We start from the raw sequence: 21961 nt of genomic DNA on the forward strand, positions 1-21961 counted from the left end.
TTCGAGTCCCCTGCGCTCTTCATAAGACGAAGACACCGCTACAAGAGAGCGAGCGGCGTATTCGTTGGTACGACGACTGAGAGAAAGTAAGAGAGCGCCGGAAGAGTACGACGAGGATAGAGAAAGACAACTAGAAGGAGAATGCGGACAGAAGTGTATAGCGGGGCAGAGCGGTATAAGTTCTGCGTCCCGTAGATGGTGTAGGTAGTAGAGTTGAACGAGTGTGGGAGGGTTGGGATATGGGGAGGCGGGAGGTGAAAGAAGCAAGGCGAGAGGGAGAGAAAGGGAGAGGAGGGGGCTGAAGCTCGTACAGGGGTTTATAGATAGCAGCGCATGGCCTAGAAACTGTGCCGCTCGGTGTTTTTGACCCTTCGCCTAGCTACCGCTTCTGGGCCATTGCAACACGACGTCGTGTTCGCGTCGTGTTCGCGTCGCGTTAAGCCGTGTTCACACCAAAACGCGAGCAGTCGATACTCTCGCATCGCGCTCAATGTTTCAATTTCATTTATTTTCCAGCACGAAAAATGTTGCGTTATCTCACAATGTAAGGCGACACTCACATGTTTGAAATATTTTATATCCGCGATACAGATTTGATATAATTCATATTCCGCTGAAAATCATATTTCACCGGATTATCTAATCAAAAGCGAGTCTCTAAAATTCTTCAATCTCTCCAAAGTTGATCGTACAATACAAAAAATCATGTACTTTAATTAAATTCGATAATTTTTTATGGAAAAAAATGTCGAATCTCTCGAGGTCCCTAGTTTGCGCAAAATTAACGATCGCGTGTTCGCTCGCGAGTAAGCTACAGTTTCTAAACCATTGCGACATGTCGTGAGTACTTGTTAAACGATATTCACGTTGCGACGACATGGTCTCGCATCTCGACTAAATGCAATCTCGAACTCTCCATCGACTCGCATGCGCATCGTGAAGCAAGACGATTAAGCTTTAAAAAAAAAAGGTTTGTCCCATTTTAAAGAAAAATTGTCGCGAGAAATATTTCTCCGAGGCATTAGCGGAGCTAAAGATAAACACGCCACCCTGTGTATCGCTAACAAATGTCTGGCCGCTTTTCATTGTATCGCACGTGAAATAATAATGCATCAGATTTCGTGCGACTTATCGTGCCATCGCGGTACGTCAGAAACGCATCGCCGTTGTCTGAGATTGTTACGATTACGCGACACACACGTACGGACACACGCAAACGGTGTCCAACACCGATATGAATATATCAACCTGGAAAACTTGCCGCTGCTGTGTACGTACGTCCGACCTCCTTATCGACCATGGGTTCGACCTCGCGCGCAGTTATCGCTTCCGGGTCGTTGCTTCGTGTCGGGTCATTTTAAGTATCGTTCACAAAGAATTTGTCGCACTTATGTATCGCGATCTCACCGAAAATGTCGAATCGTTTACGATTCGACCGAGACCCTTTTAATCGAAATTGAAAATTGGTTGTTTTTATATTTATTTATTATATATAATTAATTTGTCTTATGAACAATATATATTTATAATAATTTAATTATTTATTAAATATATATATTTTATATATTTTATTACTATATATTTAATTAATACATTAAATATATATCATAAATAATATACTAAAAAATTATATATAATATTATTTATTATGAAATAATATAATACATAATTAGAGAAATTGCGCGCGTGAAAATTCTAATAAGATGATTATCTCATTTCCCCTAATGATATCTAGTATCGCAATCATTATAAGCGAAACTTTCTTTCTCATCTTGAACTTTGCGATTAAATGCAAAACGTAGAGTTTCTAGATCTTTATCCTTAATTCGTTTCGTATGCGGTGCAGCGGCATCTTTCTCGATCGGCTAACAAGTCATGATCTAAACCTTCTCCGGCGCGGCACTTCCTCGATAAGCAATCTCTCACTTCATTACGCCGCCTGTAAGACTCTAAGACGGTAAGAGCAAACGGCGGCATCGAGATAGCGAAAGCCATTTATAGTTTAAGCGTAGATCTCGAGACTGCACTTCCTCGTCGCCAGCTGATTTTCCATGCGAGCGCCGATCGAGTCGCATGTCCGGCTCTGCGCAACGTCTAAAGTGCAAGACGAACGAAAGCAAAATGGCTCATTTAGAGACGCTTACGTGAAAGAACAACCGCCGTCGAGATTGACGAGATACACGGAGATATTCGCGCAGCCGCGATGATAACGGTTCGTTTATGCGGCTGCATGACTGACGTAAGAAACTTTCGCTCACCTCCACCGGCTCGCGTCCGTTGCACTACCTTGCACTTGCATCTGTGCCTGTGTAATGCATCGCGGGACTTGCTCCGGCGCGCGAGATAGCGAGAAATGATTGGTGTAAGCTTGCCAATTCAATTCTTTACTTTGATCGGCAGGTGTGTATTTGATACATATGCGAAATTACCTTGAAGCACGCAAAAAATTCTAATAGCTAATTATATAGAACGTGGAATTATGTAAGTAATTGTGCTCGGAATAAATTCCGAATGTTGTGCTATAAATTCTGGAAAATTTTTATATAAATAATTATAAATACAATAGCTATATTTAATATTTATAAAAATAATAATTTTCTTATAAATATTTTGCATACGCGCATAATACATAAAGTATTAGATATTTTACAGAAAACATGTAATTTAATATTACAACTATTTAAATATCTAAAAGTTATAATATTATTAATATAATAATATTAATTATGATTTAAAAATTATATATAATTCCAGTAAAAGAGATTGATTATGATGCTAAAATATATTTTTGTTGCCGTCTTGTTGAGAAAGCACCTCATCAAGCTCCTTTGTTTTCGTTACTTTTTCTCTACAATCGTATTATCGCGCGCAACATACATTTCACATATGCGCAATGCAAATTATTCCTTCAATGACGACCCCGTATGCGCGTCACGCATTCAGCATGCACGCGTGACTGTCCAACGGGAATAGCGGATTCTCTGAAGAGCGAAAGTGACGGTGAACGAAGGGTATATCGTTTCGCTCGATACGGCGATTCACGTCGCAAATTTCTCATCGGGCACAATGATATCTCGTCGAATTTATTCGATGTGCACAAGTGAATTTATAGTCAATCTACAGAGATATTACAGAAACTTTTGAGCATGAAGTAATAAAAAAAAGAAATCACAAAGAAATCTTTTATTTTTCCGCTATAGATTCTTTGGCTGAGAAATTTGAAATCAAGAAGATTATAAAACTATCAACAAAAAGTCGATTTACTTAATCGAAAAATGCGAAAAAAACGACATTGAGCTTTTATTCGAATTAAAAAAAATGCATTATGCGAATCAACATAAAGAATATAATTATTTCCGATTATGCGAATAATTATTTCCGATTATGCGAATCAACATAAAGAATAAAATTATTTCCGATTCGTTTATCTGTCTGATTAAGTTCTTCTTTAAAAACCCGTTTGTGAGATCGTTGAATGGAAATGACGAAGCGAGAACGAGCGAGAAGCAGCGAAAGTGACAGCAAAGCACCGCTATACATCCTGATGCATCCTCTGCTCGAGATCGACATATTTAACTTTTCTACAATACATCAAAATTATTGAATACGTTTTCCATAGATTCTTTAATTTAGAATAAAATTTTCCTCGGTGAAAAAATCCTTTATAATTTCGTAGTAATTTAGCATTGAATACAAAGACTTTTGGGGAATTAAATTTTGAGAGAGAAAGTAAATGGATTTTAGTAAAGAATTTTAATTTGACATTTATTGTAATTATAAAAATATAAGATAAAAAATCGAAAAGATGCGATAAATGATGATTTCGATACTTTTGCAAAAAAAAAATCACTTTAAAATTGGCCAAAGTTATGGATTGAAAGAATGATTTATATTGAAATACGTTGATAGATTAAATTGTTGAATTTTTTAAATTAAAATATTGCTTTGTTAGCGATTTTAATTAATGTGAAGAATTAAAAGATCAATAAATATACAAGAATAAATTTCTGCTCCAATAAAAGATATTTTTCGAAATAGAACTTTGAAGAAATAGAAGCTAAACTTAATAATTTCTTCAAGATTTAATATAAAGTTTAGTTATTAAAGAAAATATTTTTCTCCCAATATAATTTTTTTTTGAAAAATTAAATAAATCGAAATCGGTCGAAAGCTTTTGCTCCGCGAAGAAATTTACCACGAATGGCGATCCATGACCACTGCCAGTAACTCGTAACACCTTAATTGATGCCCAACAGGGTCGGTTCTTTTGCCGAGAGAGCGAATGAAGCCATTAACATTACCTTCTTGCTTCTTTTCGACGCGTTCGCCTTCTTCGCCATCCTTGGCGTCATGTGTCTTCTAGGTTTTGCACGAGCAACACATACACGTCGTACGGTTGCGCGAACGCGAAATATGTCGGTCGCCGCTTTCTCTTTGCCCAGCGGTTCTCAAACTCGCTTCCTGCTTTTATATTCGCTGCGAACGAATGGCGGCCTTTCCCGAGAGAAACGGCTAATTTGTCGAATTGTTTGTCAAGAATAATAATTTGTCAAGAATAATAATTCGATAAGTCAATTAAAATGATAATTTCTATAAAGTAAAATATATTTAATGGCTTTCCGTTGAATTCGAAATCATAAAAGTTTGAAGACAAACTCGCAATATTGATTAGATTTGGTAGTAATAATTATTATAAAATATTATATATTTAAATCTGACATTATAAAAATATTATATATTTAAATCTGACATTATAAAAATTTGAATAAATAAATTCAAATTATATCAATGTTAAAATTATAATTTTACTTATGGTTGGAAAAGTAGAGCAAACTTTTATCTTTTGTTCCATTATTTTCAAACTTAATTCGTTAAAATAATACTTTAGGAGATATTGAGATTTCCATTAAACAACAAGGAAACTAAAAGTTGGTAATAGTAAAAGTTGAATGTTGCATAACTCGATATGGTCCTAAAATAGATATAAAAATTACAAAATGCGCGCGCATAAAAATTGAAAAGAAATGGTCAAGAGTTAATAACGAGTTATTTTCTTATTAATGTCACAACGCTTGAAAGCTATTATTATCACATCAAAGAGACACCGATACCAATCTGAATGCAGCACGATTCAACGCAACGTCATTAATCAGTACTGCAAGTGTATGGGGCGTCAAATATACACACACACATACATACAAAACGGTAATCCTCGTCTAGTCTAACCATGCCATAATTTATGCGCGCCCTTTTCGCCTGCTGCTCATCTTACTTTAAGCAACAGGCTAGAATCGCAGAGTAATATGTCGCGGTTGGCAGTTTCTTAGCCAAAATCTCGCCACCTTAGCTCCATTAATAACAGTCTGGGTAATTATCAGGTATTTGCGGTCTGCGAATAGCGATCGTTTCGAAGAAGCAATAAGCTTCCGGTCTGATTGTTGCTGCAGCGCATTTTTTGCGTCGTCTATCAAAGAGACCCGCTATAAAATCTAATTTTCCCACGTCGCTCGAGTCGTTATCGCGAGAGAAACTTAAAATCGAGTAAAATTTGCTTCGTTTAATCCTTCTTGTAATAATGTATTCTCACCAACTTTGCCTACACTTGGTTAAGTTTACCTTAGGCAGAACTTTAAATACATATGCATGCGAATCTAATCTGTTCGCTTTCTGTATATCGTCTAGGATATATTTCGCACACTTATCATATACATACAGAATATGTATGCATATATCAAGTTTCGAATTACGTACACGTAGAGTTTAATCTCATCCCTGCAACTAGACAAACAGATCGCATTTTCGATCGCATTTTCGATCGCATTTTCCAGCGTAACGTTGACTCGTTGCTAAAGAGCGGGGGTTTTCCAATCCTAGCAAAATGCAGAATGCGGTGCGGCGGTCGCTTCGGCTCCGCGTTTACGTAACGGTAGAGAAACATCATCGTTAGTCGCGGTATAACGTCGAGAGTGCGTTAACCCCGCGAGGCCGAACGCGGCTTTCTCCGCAGCGGCGCCTCCCTCTCTCTTTTTCTCTCTCCCTCGTCCCTCTCTTCACCACCGGCAAACTCCTTTCCCCCCTCATCGTTATACTCGATTAAATTCACCTTCTCTCTACCATGTCCCATGGCCGCCATACAGCGCCTGCTCTCTCCTGTCGCTTTATCCTGCCGATTTTTCCGCCATCCCCAATTTCGCAAATTTTTACGAATTATAACAGCTGACGGAAGCATTATCTCTAAATGCTAAATTGTCACCTTGTGTTCCGCACCGAAAGCAATTATATAAGATGGTAATTCGGGCAATCATATGCAAGCATAAAAGTTTATTAATTTTTTTATATTAACTTGCAAAATCGATTTTGAAAGTATCTTTCACGGAAGATCGACTCTCGATAGTAATTGACATTTAAAATATAGTAACGGAATTCGTACTCTAGAATTTCCGGTTTCCTCGAAACCTTCATAAATATTTATTTGAAAAATATTCTTTAAATTTCTAGTTCTCTCTTGGGAGACCTCTCCGGAAAATTTTCCCGGAAATTTGACAATTTTCGCAATATGCGAAAATCTCTTTCGTGCAACGGGCTCTCGCGTGCTCGGCTCGTTACGTATGTGCCGTTTGCGCGCGTGTATGCGTGCGTATCTGACGGAAGAGGAAGAGAAGGAACAGAGGTAAAGGGGGTGTCAACACAGGGTCGTCGGAAGGGTGGGGGAAGGACGCCCTTGCCCTTGGCATTGCCGCTCGATACGAATAGTCAGGGCTGTCCAAAACGGTGCCGAGCCAATTTAAACGTACGCGCGTAAGCCTCTCGCGCTTGTGGATGCCTTCCGCCGGAAATGAAGAGAGACATCAATTTCCGTGTTCACAACTGACTCGCGACGCATGATTTTCTGGAGATATAATAATCGCTTCCGTGTTACTTTCCTAGAAAAAAGTTGTGTATTATATTTGCCCTAAAACTTCTTTAAGCTTTATTCTTTTCATTAGAGATTGATTTTGAGATGATTTTTTTCTTAGCGAAAATGTCACAAAAAACACGCGTGATTATAGTTTTAGAGTAATTAAGAAATAAAGAACTATAGGAAAATTATATTTCAGAGAAAAAAAATCATATTTTTCAATTAATTTCAAATAGATTTTAATAGAATTTTAGTTTATTGTACAGATTGAAATTTAAATAATAAATTGCCTCGACATTTTTTTTTATTAAGGAGAAATTAGTTCATCGTCAAAAATTGTCTTAATAGATATATTTTGTACAAATATTAATGAAATTAAAAACAATTGTCGCAAATACTTTTTATTAAACATTAGTAATTTTTGCTTAAATATTATACAAATGTCTTTTGCTTTTTATAGATGGAAGCAAACTAGAGAGAGAAGTGAGAGAAAAATTTTATATTTTAAAAATATAATTATACTGAAAAATATGCAAATTTTCAGAGATAGAGAGAAAAAGAGTGAGAGGAAATATTAGATTTGAAGTGAATTAAGATAATTTTCACATCAGAATGCAATTAAACTCGGATTCATCGCAACAAAAATACTGCTTTTTGTTTTGGTTAATAATAAATTTTGTGAGCGCTCGAATTATATCTTTAAATGTTATAATCTTATAATAAAAATTCTTCTGGAAAAGAAGTATATCTTTTCATGATATATTTTTTACATAATTTATGTATTAAAAGTTACCTTATTTTCGCAATTATAATTTATTTTTGTGTGACATCTTCAAAATTCGATGCATGAACAGAAGTTGCAAAAATAAACCGACTTTAAAGTGTTTTCGTTATTATATTGAAAAAAACATGATTCGAAAAAGATCTTTCCTTATTTTTTTCTTTTAAAAATTTTACTCTTAGATTATTTTCGCTTTTAGAATGTAAAAATCTCGACACTCAGGATTTATTATTAATCAGACTTGTAGTGTCTTTTAAACGATTTTTTATTCGTGTTGACACAAGAAACAGGGGAAGACAAAATGAAAGAAAGGCTAATGGAGTAATAAGCTTCGGTTTATTTTGCCGGAATTCTGTGCGTCGTATACGCATGCCCTCGCCCTTGCCCTTGATCGATACTCATCTCCTCGACGAAGAACCTTTTTCCGGTACGACCACCACCCTCGACTACATCCGAGTGCTTGTTGGTGCCGCTTCTCCTTCGCGACCACCACGTGGCGCGCGGCCACGTGGTGCGTTTCGCGCGGCGCGCAGGTGCGGACCCGGCCTGACGGAAAGCAAGCAAGCACGCCAGATGGCGAGAATACACCCTCTCGACTCGGGTGAACGACCTCTGCGCGGAAAGTAGGCTAGGCGTGGCCTAATTGCGGAATCCCTCTTAATGTTCAGTGAGATCGCAATAAAATTTTAATGTATGTATGTATGTGTGTGTGTGTGTGTATGTGTATGTGATTTTGGAGTGGTTAAAGATGTTATCTCTGAGAACGAAATCGGTTAAAAAATCGAAAAATAAAATTTTACATTTCGAAAAATGAAAGATTTATGAGTACGAGATGTATCACAAAATGTGAGACTCTAATAATAGTAATGATAGTTTTTATACGTGCAACGAACGTAAATAGCGTGACTCTAAATATAGTATCATGCTTACTTACATTAAACTCGACTTATATTACATGAAAAGAAATATTTCAACCGGTGATATAATATCGATTGCCTGTGCAGACTTTCGTGTTCATAAAATTTAAATTATATGGTTATTTCCACGCGATTAATCACGTTAATATTCAAACACATGATTTTTAAATTTGTTAAATTTATAAAGATAAATTTATAGTATCTTTAGAGTCTGTTTGGTTCTTTGATCGACCACTTCAATTAGAAAAATTGACGGGTAGCTCCCCCAATATATTCACGATAAAATAGACTCTAATCAAGAACACCAAATCGTAACCCGTAATCAATCTTTCGTATCGCTTTCGTTTTATCTCCATCATGTAGGCCCATAGCGACAAGAACTTATCCCCTCGGAGGCCAATGACCTTGATTGTTTCATCGGAAGAAGGGACGAGGCCCTTTTATTCGAAGAGACCTATGAATCAGAGCGTTCTTTAGGGTCGCTTTTTTCACATCTGGTATCGTTCACGGCATCAAATTAATCGTCGATGCAATTAATCACCGAATTATCCAATAGCATAAAGACTTAATATTGTGCCAAATTCAATCGAGAATTATATCGCTTGCGAATTATGTATGTCTCTTAACGCGATTTTATACTAATGTTTCTTATCAATTACGCGTGGATAATAATTTATTTTAATTAAAAATTTTTTATTTTTTTTTTCTTAAAGTACTAAAGCTGTCGAGCAAAAATAAAATTTTATTAAAACATGTAATTTTTGAAAGAGTGCGAGAATTTTTTTTAACGTAACGTATTAAATTTGGGTACGCTGATTTTTTTGCTTCGTTAGACATTTGTAATAATTTTGACTCTGTATTTTCTCTGTACATTGTCTCTACGTTTTTCTGTGAATTTACTATTTGAAAGAGCTGTTACGAAACGTTTTAACCCGCGGCTCTCCCTGGGGCGACTCTGCCTTTAAGTAGCGACCAACGAATGGCGAATGTTCAATTTCACAGATACGATGTTAAATCGAATGCACTTAAGGTGGCACTCACGTCGACTGATAGGGAACACAGTATGACCGAAGTAACGACGACGTAAACTACAGTTTCGTATTCAACGTCACAAAAGACAAAACATCCTCAAATATTGCTAACATTTGTCTAATGATTATTTTCTGCATTCTATAAAGTAAGCCTAAGACTTTAAAACACAAAAATTTAATTATTAAAATTTAATTAATTTGTGCATGCTAATTTTAACAACCAGTTTGAATTATTTATGATTATTAAATATTTAATATTTGTATTCATATCAATGTCTAATATCACATAATTATTTAGAGAATTTTAATATTTCATATAAATATCTAATTGTAAGGCAAAATATATTTTAACAATAAGTTTCCATTACAATATTAATCTTGATACGATGATTAGGTTTTGAAATTATTTACCATTATTAAATATTTAATATATGTTTTCATATCACGCATTTAACACTATCATTTAACATTACATAATTATTTAAAGCATTTTATATTTTAAGTAAAGGACTTTAAAATTTTATAAATACTTAAAATAATATATTATTTTAGATATTTATAAAATAGTTTAAAATCCTTTAATTAAAATATAAAATAATTATAAGTCTCTAACAATAAATTTCATTATATAATCTTAATCTACACATATCTAAAATAAGATATAATATATCTTTTTCATTTTTTATTATTTCAATGTCTATATTTAAAATAAATTTTAAATCAAAATAGCATTATATGTACCATTTTATTTTAATTTAGAATAGATAAAAGACATAATTTTAATAATTTTTACCTTTAATATCTCCATGTCGAGATACTTTTGATCTATTAAAATTTTATTAAAAAATATATTAGGATAAAGTTGACGATTCGAACAATGTTTGACATTAAAGCGATCACGAATTAGCATTTTATGACGACATGCATACGCACCGAAAACACGCGTGCATGCGCGTGCGTATGCATGTCGCAACAACTTGATGGTTCCTTGATGACCTTAACCTTTCGCAGAAGGCGAGGTCGTATGAAAAAGCGAGGAATGAAAAAGTTACTTTCTAATATCATCCGCGCGCGCACTCTCTAAGAAACAATCCCCTTTTCTTTATTCGCTTTGACATTTCTTTTTTCTCTTTATGTTTCAGGTAAGCTTATACTCTACGTCTATGTCATCTATGAGATTTGTTTTAGTCTGCGTGAGTTAAGATTTATGATCTCTGTGCTGTCAATGCTGTCGAAGCGACCGTAAGTAAAACAAAATCAGGTTTTATTAATCGAATCAATTCTCGGTCTGAAATGATAACTATAAATTCTATTAATGAATTATTCATCGAGTTATTCATCGATAATTATACTAAAAATATGGAAATCACGTTTCCATTAGAATTAATTTCCTTTTAAATATAAAAATCTAGTGTCACAATTTCTTCAATTTGATCATTTGAATTAATCATCATTTGAAGCTAATCTTTTAATAGTAAATCTTCAATAAAATCTTTATTAAAGTTCAAATATAATTAGCTGTAGAAAAAGCAAGTGTGTATATTTCTTTAAAAAATTTAATATCTCTAGATTTTTTTATTTTTATTTTTTATTTTTATTGATGATTTTATAATAGCTCTCTTAATTGCACGACAATAATAGAAAAAAAACACACACACATACGCTTCGAGTACACTCTATTTCAACAATTCTTTATTAACAGCAGAATACGTTAAAAATCGTTTCGAAGATCTTACATTTTTCTAATCATGGAATTACTTTTCTTCGAAATCATTAATTTTTCATAATTATTTTTTTAATCATCTGCTTGTAATTTTCCACGCACAATTCTCAGGCTCAAGTATTTATTATAAAAAAATCAGTGGATTTGCAATCGAAAAAGAGCAAATAAAAAAAAGCAAGAATTCTTAAATCCCGAAAGAAAGAAAAAGAGAAAAATTCTTGCAAGATGAACAAGTGAAAGAAGATAGCGAGAATTAGAATCGTGTGTATACGAAGGGTGAATGACCGAAGGCAGGGGCACTAGGCTGCTACCCTCTGCGACGAGAGAGAGCGATATAGGGCGGTCGAGAAAGAGAGGGCGTTAGAAAGAGGAGAGGGAAACGAGAAGGGGCGAGAGAAGAGCGGGAGAGAGAGAACGACAGAGAGAGGCTTCGATAGAGGGAACACACATTGAGCAACCCCTAGTTCCCCTTTCTCTTCATTCCCCTCTCCCTCCTTCCGTCGTGTTCGCCAAAGAAGATCAATACAAGCCACGTGGTGTGGCAGTAACGCCACGGAGAATAGTCTAACCCTCGTGCATGCAACAAACCTAAACCATCAACCATGAGGCGGGGATTCTTTCTCCACCGGGGATAAATTTGTCAATAGTTTACCACCGGCGCGGCGCGAGAACTTTTTTTTCTTTTTTGTGAAAATCTCTTGAATTTCTCGCTCGACAAGACGTCTTCGCGATTTTTACACATTTATTTTTATCGTCGTATCATTAAATGGAAACAATCATTATAAATATTTATTTAGGAATTGTAACAGACAGATATATCTTCTGCGAGTTTAGAGAGATTTTAATTTATATTATATATAAATTGATCTCTATATATTTGTTCATTAAAATTAATGGAAGATTTTTTTTTGGCACATTAATAGTGCATTAAAATTAAACTTCTTGAAAATATAAATACAAATTTAATTTTTAGATGATATAAAATATTTGTTCATGTGAACCACGCATCAAAATTTTAAGAGGATTTATAATTATACATTGGATTTATATCTTTATTCCTTATATAGAAAAAAAGAGAGAAGAATGAGAAATTTAGTTTACTATTTCAATACGTGTTATTTTGGTGAGAAAATTATAATAACAATATTAAATCTGAAGAAATGTCTGCGATAGAAATTTCTCGATATAAATAATCTTTGGTTCTGCGCATTCTAGACGCATGTCTATTCACCATTATAAGATTAAAATAAATAGTTCAAAATTAATCCATGTCCATGTCATTTAAGTTAATATCGGCGCGAAGAAATTGAATTTGTCGATGCAGAGTATTTAAAAGAGCTCGCCGGAGCTGGAGGGAACTGCTATCATGAAGAACTACGTTGGATGTGGATCCTATTTTCGGTCATCTATCGATCGCGTTACCCCGTACCGTGCACTCGAGAGACTCACCCCGAGTTTAAACTCACCGGTGGCTAGGGAATGGCCTTTATCTTTTTAGGACACGGAGTCATCGGCATAATCGGAAAAGGAGATCTGCATCGATGATCTTTTGACCTCCGAAAGTCGCCATTCTGAACGTGTCAGTTAAATTTCGGTCAACACTATGAGGCGTGTCCACGTAACCGAAAATATATATAACATCATCGCAATGAAATCGAGAATAGGAAGAATTACATAACTGCGCTCAAACATAATAATAGAACTCTTGTACGTACTATTAAATTTTTTTAAATATAATTTATTAATTTTTAAGCTTTCATATTCATCGAGGAAAAAATATATCGAGAAGAAGAATCAAATAATCGCTAAAAAATTGATACTACCCAACGACAATATTGAATTGCGCAACTAAGAGTTATTTAAAGAGGGCAAAATTTTTCACGAGGTAGTGGTTTGTCTAGAATATCGAATTTTCTAAGTTTCGATAACGTAGATTTACATTATGGACAAAGTTCACACGTGTCTTCGTTCGCTCGCTCTTTAACGTCAGTGACTTCGACGTGTATTCAATGTTACGAAAAAAAAGAAACGTGTTTTTGGCACACTCTCTCTCGCGCTCTCGTGAAGCCACAACCCTTGCGAGTTATGTGTCCGATGTTTCCCACACGACAAACACATATGCACACAAAGACATAATGCTGAGAAGAGGAGCACGGGACGAAGCGAAGGAAGAGAGGGTGTAAAGCCTACCCTTGTAGATCGCTTTGAAGGAGGGTTGCTATTACGGGTGGTTTCATACGTTGTACACCCCTGACTTCGAGTCTAGGTCGGTCATTCACCCCATTGCCATCACCCGACATTACCCGGCAACCCCTACCGATCTTCCACCACTCTCCACTTCCTCTCTCCGTCTCTCGTGCCACTACCTCCTCCATCCCTACTTCATTCAATGACGTCACTGAGCCATCCCTCCAGCGAGGGGCGAATTCTCCCTCTTCTATCCCGTGAGAGAAGTGGAATGGGACGAATGGGGGGGAAAGGATCGAGAACAGTGGCGTAGTACACGAGGGACGCAGCTGTTTTAAAATTCGCAAACATAGAATAAGTGACAAAGCTATCATTTTCGCAATTATTTCTCAGATATCATTATTATCAGATTGACATGATAGATATAATAAGAATATTAATCTATTATATTTATACCCAGCATAAATAATTCATACGCAGCATAAATAATTGATGAGATTGATTGATATTATTTTGTAACCGAATGAAATGAAAAATTTTTCAATATACAATAATCATGCGCAAATTTTTAAAAAATCAAATATTTTTTTAGACGATTTTATGTAAATCGTCAACAATAATCGAACAATATCGAAATACTTGTTGTATAAAACAATTTTAATTCTTGAAATTATGTATAAAGTAAAATAAAAGTAATTCTTTAATAGCATACAAATAAAATTCAATTTTTATGTTTTTAAAAACCTACGAAGAATATATGAAATTGAAGACTATTTGAATAAAAGGTGAAACCGCGAACATATTAATAAAATTATTATTTGTATTCATAGATAATATTATATATCAGTTATAGCTATCAAATATCATTACTTAACTGCTGGAGATTTACGCGAGATTCGTAAAAAGAAAAAAAAAACGACAAAGAAACGATCTAATCGGTTCATTATGGCTGCGTTTTCTATGATAACTACACTTCTAATCTGCCAAGTTAAGATGACGTAGCGCCGATGCTCGCCTCATCATTAGCGCATTGATGATGGTTGACTCATAAACGGTGGGCAGCATGACTATTATCTGCAAGATGTCCATGATACGCGATATATCGGCCGACAACGAAGACACGAAGAGAAAGTTACTGGCCTCGCGGCCGTAGGCAAGAAGTTCTCAACGATGTCGTTTCTTACATCTTTCATTTCATCTAAACGCGGGATTTTACTCGATGCATTTCATGATAAGCTTAAAATATCAACATCCGCTCGTTCTATAAATCTATCTTTGAATTTTACATTCGACCGATCTGATGTTTTATTCATTTTATTGATTACAGAAATGTGATGTTTTTAACGGAAAATTTTCAGGTGTGCAGCTTTATCAGAATTTTAAAATATATTGGACAAAATTTAGAATTATTACTTATTTTATTTTATTGTATTTTATTTTATTTAATTTTTCTCCATCAGATCTCTCGATTTCTGATTAATTGCTAACTAATCGACTTTTGGCGAATTAAGCTTCAGGATAGAAATATATATATCATCATAAATCTTTAATTAACTTGATTTTTGAATTATTGTAATAAAATTTTAATTTAAAATTTAAAAAATTGGAATTTTCCTCTCTGATTTTCGCTAAAAAGTCGGTCACAAAAAACATTCCTTATCGTAAACTAGGTTCGATTAAGAAAACATTCTCTCAGACGCGCAAACATCTCGTCTGGACGAGACAGGCAGGCCGATTGAGAGCCACTGCTGGAGCAAGGCTGCATCGCGTAAAAGGTGAATGCATCGGCGCTTCCTACATTTACGCAATCGATCCTATGAGCGTAGTTCGCACGTAGGAATCACACGTTCGCTCGACTCGTATCTATGCGCAAACTTACGCCTGTGTTAGTTACCGCGTGCGTTGTAAATACGGCGGATATATGTGCGAACGAACGAACGAATGTGGAAATAATCGTTTCTCATGGATGCACCGGCCCACTCTCATTCAAAGAATCGGAGACAATAAGCGTGAATGAAGGGGTCTCGGCCGAACTAACGTAAGATGTATGAGCCACTGGAAAAAAAGGAAGCGAAAGTGCGCATTGAAAAAGAAATTGAATCACGATACGGTCAAGATTTTCACTCTTCTTTGCCTCTGTGTTTAATTCTGAATGGCACGGAATTTTATTCAAATTATTATAAACTTGGTGTTATTAAAGCTTTTTATAATAATAATTTTCAACCGATCATCAGGATTTTTCATTTAATATATCTTAATAATAGCATTATTGAGTCGCTAAAAAGAAGGAAGTTATCTGTAATTGCGTCATTGAGAGCCTTCTAAATACGTAGTTTTATTTCTTTTTTTACACTCCACTGATCCTAGAATTTTTTGCATGATATTAATTCTGCTTTGTTCAAGCCAATATGACCTATTTTCATTTTTAAACCGCGATAGCTCCGCAGGTATATTGACTCTTATTTTTTCATAATTCATGACTTTATCTATTTTAAGAATTAAATCTGTACGATTTTTGAGATAATACAGAATTTATTATTATAAATCATTATAAACACTATAAATATATAGACTTCTAATTAGAATAGGGAAAAAAGATCAAATAAGAAGAAAATTTATATTGACTCTGATAAAAATCTCGGTATCAAGGAATAAGATTGTGTGTAAAATAATATATTTTGTTTGTTATTTTATCCTGTTCAAAAATAAAATATCATCAAGCTAATAAAGCCATTAAATCATTATTATTATTATGAATACATATCTACTTTTAATACATTTGTGCAAATTATTAAACATAATTTAAAGCTACATTATTTAATGAAACCATTAATTCTACCGATTATAAACAACAAATAAATAAAAAAGTGTACTTTCTCTCTTTCTCGCACTTATTAGACGCATACCCAGGTAGAACATGAAACTTATAACGACATCATTATGACGTCCTAAAAGTCACCTAAAAGTCATTTTAGAGAAATAATGATATCATAATGATTTCATTTGATATACTTTTGGCAATGTTTTGGTGACTTATTTTTGATATTAAACAATTCTAGCGAACTCTGTTGGAGAATATATATACTTCGCGTATGAAATCTTAAGAATCAATCATAATAATATCATTTTTATATATATTACGCAATTACTTGTTTATTTAATTATTCATGTATATTTTAATTATATTTAAGCAACATAATCTTTTCAAAATAATATAATGCGATTATTGAATTTAAAAATTTATTATTCTTTTTGTTATCTTTAACTCATTTTTTAATCATTTTTATTTAGGTAACTTTTAAGTGATAAATAAAATCATGATGACGTCATAATGATGTCATTATGAGTTTCATGTTCTACCTGGATAAAGATGATATCAATATTTTCATTGATACACTATACATTTTCATACATTTATCGATATAATTTTTTACTTCGCACCAGATAAATTTTTACAAATTAATGATATTTGTATAAAATTATAAACTACCAGAACAAGTCCAGATAAAAAGAAGTGACCTGAAACCTCCGGTCAGTTGTACTCATGCAGTTCAACGAGATGAGCAGTCTGATCTATTCCGAATGTGCAGAAACTGAATAAAACGATGATAGAAGGGAGGAATTCCGCGATGTGGTGTTTTTATCTAGAATTAAAATACTGAACTGTTAACAGTGCGCCCACGTGCGAGATTGAAAGTTTCTGGTGAAAGCTGTTTACGAGGCGGTCGGTCGGCCAGTAGTCAGCCCTTGACCTTCCCTCCGAATTCCGACTGAAGGCGTCGAGGACTTGGTTTCGTAATGCGACAACGCACGATCCATTAAGGAGCGATTTTGCGACGAGGCGCGACGTGGCGAGCGAAGGCGGTGAAAGGCATTAATATTCGTGCGCGAAAAATATGCATACATGTGTACGAGTCACGGGGTAAACTCGTGGCGACCCACACTCGCGGCGAAAACGAAAGGATTCTCCTTCTTCAACTCTGTCCTCAGTTCTGTGCGCGCGCGATTCGCTTCCGCCACGATTACTCGCTTTACCGCCGCAGGTTGCTTTCGCGAGAGACTTTCCCCATTGTTTAAAAAATCAAGCCGCAAGTCGCGGGGCCGTCGTCATCGCCGCCGCCGAGGCCATTCAACCGTGCTAAACACTTAAACAGGTCGTTCAACCCCGTCGTGTTGTACAGCGGGAAATTTATCCGCAACATATGGAAGTTAAAAAATATTTTCGATTTAATTCTATAAATACTTTCCTTGTTTTTAAGTCATTTATTTTTATTTATCATAGTGATTAAAAATTTATATATGTGAGAGAGAATGTATACGTGAGATGATGTTGAAAAATGAAAGCAAATTATTTTCTGTAATATAAGAAAATATAATTTTATTGTTTCGAATTAATAAGCTATTTAAAATTATTTTTATTTTAAAATTTTATTTATTTTAATTTATCACATAATGTGATCAGAAATTTATATATATTGAAAGAGAATATACGAAATATTAAAAAAATAAGAGTAAATTGTTTTCTATAATATAAGAAAATATAATTTTACTGTTTTGAATTAATAAACAGTATAACAGAATAATTGAAATCTATACTTTTAACAACAATGTTGATTCTATTTTTTATTGTATTTTTAAATATTCCTAGAGAGATACTCTAGGATATTTCTAGAGAGATACTCTGATACAAATTTCATAATGAGCAAAATAAATCGAAATAAAAAATATAAGGAATCAAACATTCGCGATACTAATAATGACTAGTCAGAAAATTATAGCATGAATTTTCGTTCACTGAATACTTCCCCGTTCGATACCGAAAATAAATTATACCGCGGTTAGAATGATCAGCAGTTTAACGATCTCAGATACTCCCTACCTAACACCTCTTCTTTTGCTTACGCTCAATTCAGGAAAAAGAAGAATAACAACAAAGAGAAAGGTCAGGTCAATGCGGAAATCCTCGGTCTCTTGCCGCAATAAGACGATTCCTAACGACATTTTCTAAAAAGCATCTTTGCCAACAAATCAACATCGCTGATGCGGATCGTAAATTTCTCATTTACAATAATATATCATTTTCACTTTTCTTTTTTTAGACATAGCTTATCTCCATTTCTCGTTTCCATTACTCTTTCGAATCATAGAAAATATTTGCAATATATTTGAAATATATTGTCATGTTATCTTGAATAATAATATGGAAAAAATATAGATCAATTTTTAAAAATAATATGTAAATTTGTAAACAAATTTGTTTAAGTAAGTAAATATTTTTTTCAATATTAGTTATATAATTATATATATACCAGAATAAAATAACTGCATTTATTACTTATATAGAGTTTAATAGGATATGAAAATTTCAATGCAACTATTACACTAATTAAATTAATACAAATAATTAAAATCCATTTTTAAGTAATAAAAAAATGTATTTTTTTAAATACAAAATTTTATTTGCAACAGTCGAACGTATTTGTGAAATATTTATTCAATTTTTAAAAGTCTTATTGTTTTACATTATTTTTCAAATAACTCAAAATTACGTTTTTTGAAAAATTGAACCATAGTTTGGATACGTAAATATTTTATCGCCTCATGATATAGGAAAAAATTAATAAATTAGACACGATTTGCTTATCTATTTCTTTATCTTTCGTTTTTATCTCCTCTCTCGATCCTTGTTGGCATTCCTCTCTTTCTGTATTTACCTCTAAACTCAAGTTAGTGTAAGCAGGCGGTTTCTCCAACATGCAATGTACAATGGCAGCAACGAACAATCTACGTTTATTGCTGCTTGACAGGGAAACTACCGTTTGTACTATTTGCGTGCATACATGCGTCGTTATATGCATACTGTTTCATGCACATGCGTTTGCACTTCGTCTTAAGAAGTGAGGATATGTTTATAACAGAGATAGACATACTTTTATCTACAAAATGGGTAACGATTAAAAAGAAGTGTAAAATGCGCATTTCAATATACGTCTTAATATGTTTTAATCGGCAAACAATTTTTTTAGAAAAATTTGTGTAACATAATTAATCAAATAATTTACATATTTTAATAATTCTTGTTAGGAATTTTTTACATTCTGATTTTAATTGTTTCTGGTATTTTATTTTGCGTAAAATAAAAATACATTAATAATTTTCAAGTAAAGATATGAAATAGTAGCGAAATATTTTTCAAATATTCTACTGATTTCTATTTTAAATGATAAAAAAAGTTTCATATTTTAAAGAACAAATAAATAAAAAGTTAATTGCATTATAAACATTTATTCTTTCGTAGAATAAACGCATCTTTACATTCTCTTTGAACGTGGGTTCTCTTCACGAACAACGACACGAATCGTTGCGATTCTAAGATGGTCCTTGATCGACTTGTCAATCTGTACACGTTCGAGTAAATCGATCGAATACTTTATTTGTACATTATCGACGAACAGCATTCACTGATTGCGTAAAAGTTCACTTTTACATGAAATACCGATACGCGTTAAAGTCAAGGATGATTCTTTAATATATCTAACGCGAAAATGACAATACGCCCATTAATGTAATTAATTGGCTAAAATGAATTCTATTGTCAATTCTATATCGGTTCATTACTAATTGGAATGTAAAATTATATTCGCCTAAACATAATTATGTCGTTTATCAAAATTGCGGTAATAAATGATACAAATTTTGTATGAATAATTGATTTTAGAATTATATATACATAGAACAAAGGTTACATATATATATATATATATTGCGTACATGCTCGCATTTCTGTTATTAACTACCACTAATTTAGAAATCGTTGAGTTAATCATTGAGTTACAAAAATATCGCAGCATGACGAAAGAATGAAACAATTTAAACGATTGCTATCAAAGAACTTGATTCTTGACCCAGAAAATTTTTATACCGGACAACCGGAGGGAAAGACAACTTTTTGTTACGCATATGATCACATTTATCATGTTTATATTGACCATATAAAATCAGCATATACATGCATGCGAAAATTTCTAGGAAAACGTTACAGTTATGCTTTTTAATTAATTAGAAAAATAGAATTGATTTATGACAATAATAAAATGATATTTTTTTTTAATATTTTACACGATGGAATTTTATATAAAATATTCAATGATCTTCATATTATATTAAATATACAAATATATGTTCTATGGAATAATTTAGTTAATCACCGCAACTATTAAACGAAACATTAATATAAATCAATCAAGTGATGTAAGCAAAAATGTTTGACATATGATTGCTATTTACATAATTATCTTACAATACAATAAAATTAAAAATTTCTTTTATATCATCATCAAAATATTTTTATAATAAAATAATTAATAATTAAAATAATTAAATTTTATATTATACATTTTATATAAAATGAAATAAATGTATTATTCTCTGAAATGATTAAATAAAAAAGTTACTATTAATAATATATACATAAAAAAAAGAAGGTTACTAAAAAAAAGAAGGTTATTTCCATCGTTTAAAAAATCAAATATACATGTACAATACATATGTATATCTTAACATATTTCGTAATCACAAATGTATAACGTTAACTATTACGTATAAACGGATTTTAACTCCGCCTTGATAATTTCTAATTCGATATACTGCCGACGTCACATGGATTACGATGTCTGATAATGTCGGAATAATTGTCGCTCTGTCCGGCTGTGTGAAAGGCGGAATCAGTATCGCTGGAAAAGATTACTAACATTGAAAGCACCGATTTCTCCGACCGATGACTTTACACGGTGCATAATGCATCGTTTCCCCCGCTTTCAATGAGTTACAATAATTATTTTGTATTTCCAGTATCACGCGTATGTAACGTGCTCTCGTAAACGTCGCTCTCATTATATAACAAGCGTTATCCATTACATATTATTGATACCTTCGTTTAATCACTCCACTAATTACCCGAAATAGTATAGTCCCTGATATCTTTGATAATCAGCCTTATAATTCATTGGAATCTATCGAGAAAGACAGATTCATTATTACCAACATTTTGCTCGTCGAAGATATCAAGTTTTCATTGTCACTTGATATACCTGATTTAATTATACATTGTCTCGCGTCGATGTATCGCAAAAATTTGTGCATGCTTTTATACTTTCCCAAATTTCATTCAGGCATTTCAACAATGATGACTGTTTTGTGCACGAATTATTCCGTTTACATGATTAGAAAATTTATCTTCGTAAACACAAATGCGTCGATATGTATTTTCTCGCGCATTTCAATTACATTATAAATTGCCCTGCGATATCTGATTAACTAACTATATATGCACATAATTTACGCGCATGGATATGTAGTTCATAAACGAACAAACAGGTTAAATCAAAGCCAATTTTACATCATACATTATAATGATGCAAGTAG

The 21961-nt window shown here is 33.4% G+C and overlaps 1 protein-coding gene across 5 annotated transcripts in view; it reads left to right on the plus strand.

Annotated features, from left to right (window-relative positions):
- The window catches only part of LOC105250091 (hormone receptor 4), a 168266-nt gene that overhangs the window by 85401 nt on the left and 60904 nt on the right, over window positions 1–21961 (plus strand). Inside the window, exon 1 of one of the 5 annotated variants that reach the window (XM_025407301.1) lies at window positions 10756–10869. The exons of 3 other annotated variants lie outside the window; for them this stretch is intronic. The gene's annotated coding sequence lies outside the window, so the exon portion shown is untranslated. Of the gene's footprint in view, window positions 1–10755; window positions 10870–21961 lie in introns of those variants that run through there. One more of the 5 variants, XM_025407299.1, reaches the window with a different exon arrangement.

Source organism: Camponotus floridanus, unplaced genomic scaffold (genome assembly GCF_003227725.1).
Source record: "Camponotus floridanus strain SB8 unplaced genomic scaffold, Cflo_v7.5 scaffold17, whole genome shotgun sequence".
Taxonomy (NCBI): domain Eukaryota; kingdom Metazoa; phylum Arthropoda; class Insecta; order Hymenoptera; family Formicidae; genus Camponotus; species Camponotus floridanus.